Consider the following 6,239-nt stretch of genomic DNA (forward strand, 5'->3'; position numbering starts at 1 on the left):
GTTCAAGGGCAGGGAGTACTTTCTTTAAAATGAGAGAGTAGATGTGAATATTTCTGCATTGTAGGAGGCTGCTTGTGTGTTCCTGGCAGCCCAGACTCCTGAAATAATTATACAGAAACCATATTATTTGCAATACTGTTTGGCCAATAACTTAAGAATATATCTGGCTAACTCATATCTTAAATTAACCCATTTCTATTAATCTGTGTATTGATATGTGGCTGTGGCTACCAAGAAATTTCCATCCAGCATCTGTCTCTGATGGGGCTACATGGCTTCTTCTTGACTCTGCCTTCTTTCTCTTAGCATTCAGTTTAGTTTTCCCCACCTAGCTCTACTCCTTTGCCCTATCACAGGCCAAGACAGCTTCTTTATTTACCAATGGTATTCACAGCATCAGAGGGGAATCCCACATTACCTCCCCTTTTCTGTCTAAATATAAAGGAGGGTTTTAACTTTAACATAGAAAATTTCATATAACAAAACAGATATCAAGTAAGAATTACAGTTACAACATTTATATCTACCTTATCTTTTATCATAAAGAAGGAAAACTATAATTATCATTTCCTTAACTCTATCAAAGACTCCAGAAGGATATAATAGTACCTAAGTAAACAGAAAGTACATTGTAAGCAACTTCCAAAAACTTTAGAATTGACAGAGACATCTCACTGCCTGGACAGTCACCCAAAGTTCTTCTGTATTGTTAGAGCATCCATCTTCAGCTTATAGGCCCATAGTATCTAGCAGACTTTTCCATGAAGCAGGAAATTTGAAGATCTGTTCTGCCTTTTAATGGAAAAGTCCATCATCTGCTTTCTTCTACGTCTTGCAGAATGTCTGGCAGACTCTTTCATGAAGAAGGAACACCGAAGAACGGTTTCACCTTTAGGCAAGTTCAACAGTCATTTCTCTGTGGGTCCTGCATATCTAGTTGAGACATCATACACAACATCAAGCAATCCAGGCAAGAGCAATCTCTTGCCCAAATGGCTAACAAGCTCCATGAGGGGCCTCTTCGATGCCCATCTTCCTCTTGAAGTAACTGATGCTGCCAGGAGCAGATATGTCTCATTGTGATGAAAAGTCCTAAGTTCTTAAACATTTTAATGTCATATTCTAAAGGTCTTTCAAATATTTGAAGACTCCCTATCCATCTGAAATATATCTCTGTACATCTAGAAAACCGAACTTACATGATTACAAGCTTAACTATTATAGATGGCTATCTATTAACCTGTATTTCTTAATTATACATTACATTTTTAAATGAGCTGCACAAACACAATACCTTAATCAAGAACAGAAATACACATACAACATAATTGATCTTAAATTTGTATCAATCAACCAAGATCCATACTAATGCAAATTATTCATATCTATATAATTTCTGAGCATGCTCAGTTTAGTATTATAATGATCCATGCTGACACTCCATTACCTAAAGGACATGTCAGAGAGGCTCAACAACTTGTCAGGTTCCTAGAAGTTTCTCTGAAGAGTTATAGTTGAAGCAAAAGAAAACAACTTTAAAGGAACAGTTGGAGTTTTCAGAGGGATAGCAGCTGGCATGGACCTTAGCACATTCCCAACATAGTGCAGATCATTGTGGTGTAACCTAGATTAGTGCCAGCTCTTGTGACTTAGGGACAGCTTTCTAACAACTGAGTACAGTGTAGTGTGACGAGAGACTCCATTTACTGGAAGCAGAACAGGTCAGTATGCACAAAACTTTGCCTTGGAGTACAGTGTTGGGTTAGTCAAATCTAATACGGGAAGACCCATTGGCTTCCAAACCCACTCTGATGGGGCCAGAGATGGCAGCTCACTGTAGATATCAATATCTCCAAAGGCTAGCTGATTAACACCTGTATGATTATTCTTCCTTCATATTTCTTCATTTTGCTTTTTTTTGGCCAGGGTCTTATGTAGCCTAGGCTCATCTTAAACTTGCAATGTAGCCGAGGCCTGTCTCATAGTTTTGTATTATTATTATTTAAATGTTACATTTTTTTTTGTGTGTGTGTGTGAGAATGCATGTGCATGTGGGGGGGAGGGGCATACCTTGGTGGGTGTGGTGGTCAGATGACAGCTTGCAGGAACCAGTTCTTTCCTTCTACCTCGTAGATCCTGGAGATGGGACTTGGTTTGTCAGGCTCAGCTTTAAACACTTTTACCCATGAGGTATCTCACTGGCTACCAATGCATCCATATTTTCAGTGTTAGGATTACAGGCATGTGCCAACACACACTGATTCCTACATGGTTTTTTTTGTTTTTGTTTTTGTTTTTCGAGACAGGGTTTCTCTGTGGTTTTGGAGCCTGTCCTGGAACTAGCTCTTGTAGACCAGACTGGTCTTGAACTCACAGAGATCTGCCTGCCTCTGCCTCCCAAGTGCTGGGATTAAAGACATGCGCCTACATGTTTTAACAGAAAACTTGCTGCCATTCTTTTTTAAATGCTTAAGATAGAGGTTTACAATTTTGTTACTGAGTGTACTTTAAGGTCTAGGAAAAGAAAGGGCACTGATGCTCTTTTATTAAAGTTTTACAATAAATGAATCTATCTTATTTCTGTAGTTACTTCCATCCCATAGCCTTTCCCTTTTGATAACATTCCTAAGGTTTTGTCGCCAAGTACATTTCACTTTCTTGCTAATGAATTGAAAGTGCGCAAATATTGAGCTGGATATGATCTACTTTGCAAAGCACCTACTTTGTTTATTCTACGTTTAGCAGGTTTTAGACGTGATTAAACTTACTGATTAGCTCTGAAATAGCATTTTAAGCTAAAGAGCAAGGAAGTCTCCTGGGTTCGTTCTCCAAGGCCAGCATTGCTATGGAAGTAAGACAAGGACTGAACACATGCACACATACACACACAGAGAAAACTGCAGGCTAGTGTCCTTGATAAACATAGATGCAAAAATTGTCAGCAAAGTAAATGCAGTAGAACATTAAGAAAGATGAGTCAAGCTCTTTCATTCCTGGGGACTCCATCAGTTGATGCAGTTCCCGCTGACCAGCTGACCAGATGACCATGCCAGGCTGGGGCTCAGGTAGGTGATGTTCAGGATCCTCCTGTCCTCCATGATTATCTCTCCAGGCTCTCTCAGAGTCCTGTACCAGCAACTTCCAGGAGTGTTTCTTTCCACTCTACCCACATTCCGTGGGGACTCCACCTCTTGGTGCAGGCCCAGTCCCCATAGCTCAGTCCCACATTGCTTTTAATATTTTCTCCTTGCCCATCTCCACTTCTTACTACCACACCCTGACCTAGAGAAGCACTCTCCACCAGCAACCCCATGGCCACCATGGATACAGAGAGGGCAAGGGCCACCAAAGAACTCAACCAAAAAAAAAAAAAAAAAACAGTACCAGACACCAACATCAAGAAACACCTCAGATATCCTAACTCCAGATGCCCAGATCCCAGCGCTAAAACACAGACATGAACAGACAAAGCAATGACTGTGTCTCCACTGGAACTCAGTAGCTCGTGTTACAGGAGGAATGGAGAAAAACATCATATCTGAAGCACAAGACAAGGGCTCCAAAACAGAAACTACGAAACTGGGAGAGGGCTCACGCCTGTAGTCCCTGCACTCAGGAGGCAGAGACAGGTGGATCTATGTAGAAGGCCAGGAGGACTACATAGAGACACCCTGTCTCAAAAGAAAAAAGCAGTTAGGAAAATTTCAGGAATTTTAAGGAGGATATGCATAAATCCCATCATACGTGAAAACACAAAGAAACAGTTGAATATAATAGTGAAAACAATTCACAAAAGCAAAATCACTAAAGAAAATCTTTCTATTTTTAGTTTCTTAATGATTTGTTTATTTTTATTTTATTTGCATTGGTGTTTTGCCTGCATGTATGTTTGTGTGAGGGTGTTAGTTCTTGGAATTACAGACAGCTGTGAGCTGCCATATAGGTGCTGGGCTTTGAACCTAGGTCCTCTGGAAGAGCAGTCAATGCTCTTAACTAGAGAACCATCTCTCCAGCCTCACTAAAGAAAATCTAAACTGAAATTAAAACCAGAATGACAAAGTTAGGAAGTCCAACAAAAATCTCAGAGTAAGCCTCATCAACAGATTACAAGACATAGAAGAGCCGGGCGGTGGTGGCGCACGCCTTTAATCCCAGCACTCGGGAGGCAGAGGCAGGTGGATCTCTGTGAGTTCGAGACCAGCCTGGTCTACAAGAGTTAGTTCCAGGAGAGGCTCCAAAACCACAGAGAAACCCTGTCTCGAAAAACCAAAAAAAAAAAAAAAAAAAAAAAAAAAAAAAAAAAAAAACAAAAAAAAAACAAGACATAGAAGAGAGACTCTCAAATATTAAAGACAGAGTAGAAGAAATGGATAGTCCATTCAAACAAAATGTTAAATCTAAAAAAAAATGTAGGTACAAAACATCCAGGAAATCTAGGACACCATGAAAAGACTAAATCTATGAATAATAGAGACAGAGGAAGGAAAAGAAAACCAGGTCAAAGGTACAGAAAATATTTTTAACAAAATCATAGGAAGAAATTTCCCCAACCTAAAGAAGGAGATGGCTATCAAGGTCCAAGAAGCATACAAAACACCACATAGACTGGACCAGAAAAAAAATTCCCCACGTTACATAATAATCAAAGAACAAAGAAAGTTATTAAAAGTTGAAAGGGAAGAAGATGAAGTAATATAAAGGAAGGTTCATTATTATAGCACCTGCCTCCTCTGTGGACCTAAAGAAATGTTCTACACACTCTGAAAGACCACAGATGTCAGTCCAGAAAATACCAACCACAAGCAACAGCCGGGGAAAAATTTCCATGATAAAAACCAAATTTAAGCAATTTCACCCTACCTACCTAACTTTACAAGACACTAGAAGGAAATTTTCATTCTGAAGAGGGTAAATGTTGATCCCATCAATGAAGAATGAAAACCAATATGGAAATTTAAGCCAATTAAACAAGCTTCATTTACTATATATAGGACTGACTCTCCAAATCTGGATTTCCACAGTGTGGGTTATCTTTTCAGGCCTCCTTTTATAGCGGAAAAGTGTAAACTGAGGGTTTTGAAACTTAAGGATTTTGCAAGCAAACTTTACAAAGGCAGATAGCAGATTAGATTATCTGACAGATAATCTTGGCGGAATATCTCAAGATCCCTTGGCAAAACACCTTATCTTACCAGGTACAGTATATGTGAGTCAATTTTTAATAGAAACAGCTTCTGTCCTTATAACAAAAAAGCTTTTTACCCTGAGATGGAATCAGGCTAGTCACTCATAACCACACCCAAGAAGATACAAGGGATAAGTAATCCTAGACCAGATCAAAAAATGGGGAAAAAGCCCATGTCATAACAGTAAAATTACAGGAATCAATAAACAGTGCTCACTGAGAGCTCTTAATATTAATAGTCTCAGTTCCCCAATAAAAAGGCACAGAAACTGATTGCATCAGAAAACAAGATCCATCCTTCTGCTACATCCAGAAATGCACCTCACCATTGAAGACAGATATAACCTTAGGATAAAAGGATAGAAAAAGGCATTCCAATAAAATGGCTCCAAGAAGCAAGCCCATGGAAGCATTTTACTATCTGACAAAATAGACTTCAAACCAAAACTAATCAGAAGAGACAGGGAAGGGTACTACATACTCATTAAAGAAAAAGAAAATCCAAGAGGTTATTACACTTCTAAACATCTCTACCCCAAACACAAGGACAGTCAAGTCCATAAAAGAAGCATTACTACATTAAGATACTCACAGAGAGATGGTGAGTGACTTTAATAGCCCACTCTCACCAATAGATAGGTCATTCAGAGAAAAAAATTTAAACAGAGAAAGGTTGGAGTTAAATAACATCATAAATCAAATGGACCTGACAGATATCGATAGAACAAAAGAATATACTTTCTTCTTAGCAACTCACAGGACTTTCTCCAAAATTGATCACATACTTGGATACAAGACAACTCTCAATGGATACAAGAAAACTGGAATAACACCCTGTATCCTATCTGACTACCATAGGTTAAACTGGATATCAACAACAACAACAGGAAACCTAAAAGAAATCAAGGAATTTTTTTTTGACATACATGACCTACCAAATACTAAATCAAGATGAAATAGTCAATGTACATAGAGCCATAGCCACTAATGACATGGAAACAATGAAAAGTTTCTGAATTAAAAAAAAATAAAAGCCCAGGGTCAAATGGAGTCT

The sequence above is a fragment of the Microtus pennsylvanicus genome, chromosome 17 (genome assembly GCF_037038515.1).
Source record: "Microtus pennsylvanicus isolate mMicPen1 chromosome 17, mMicPen1.hap1, whole genome shotgun sequence".
Lineage (NCBI taxonomy): Eukaryota > Metazoa > Chordata > Mammalia > Rodentia > Cricetidae > Microtus > Microtus pennsylvanicus.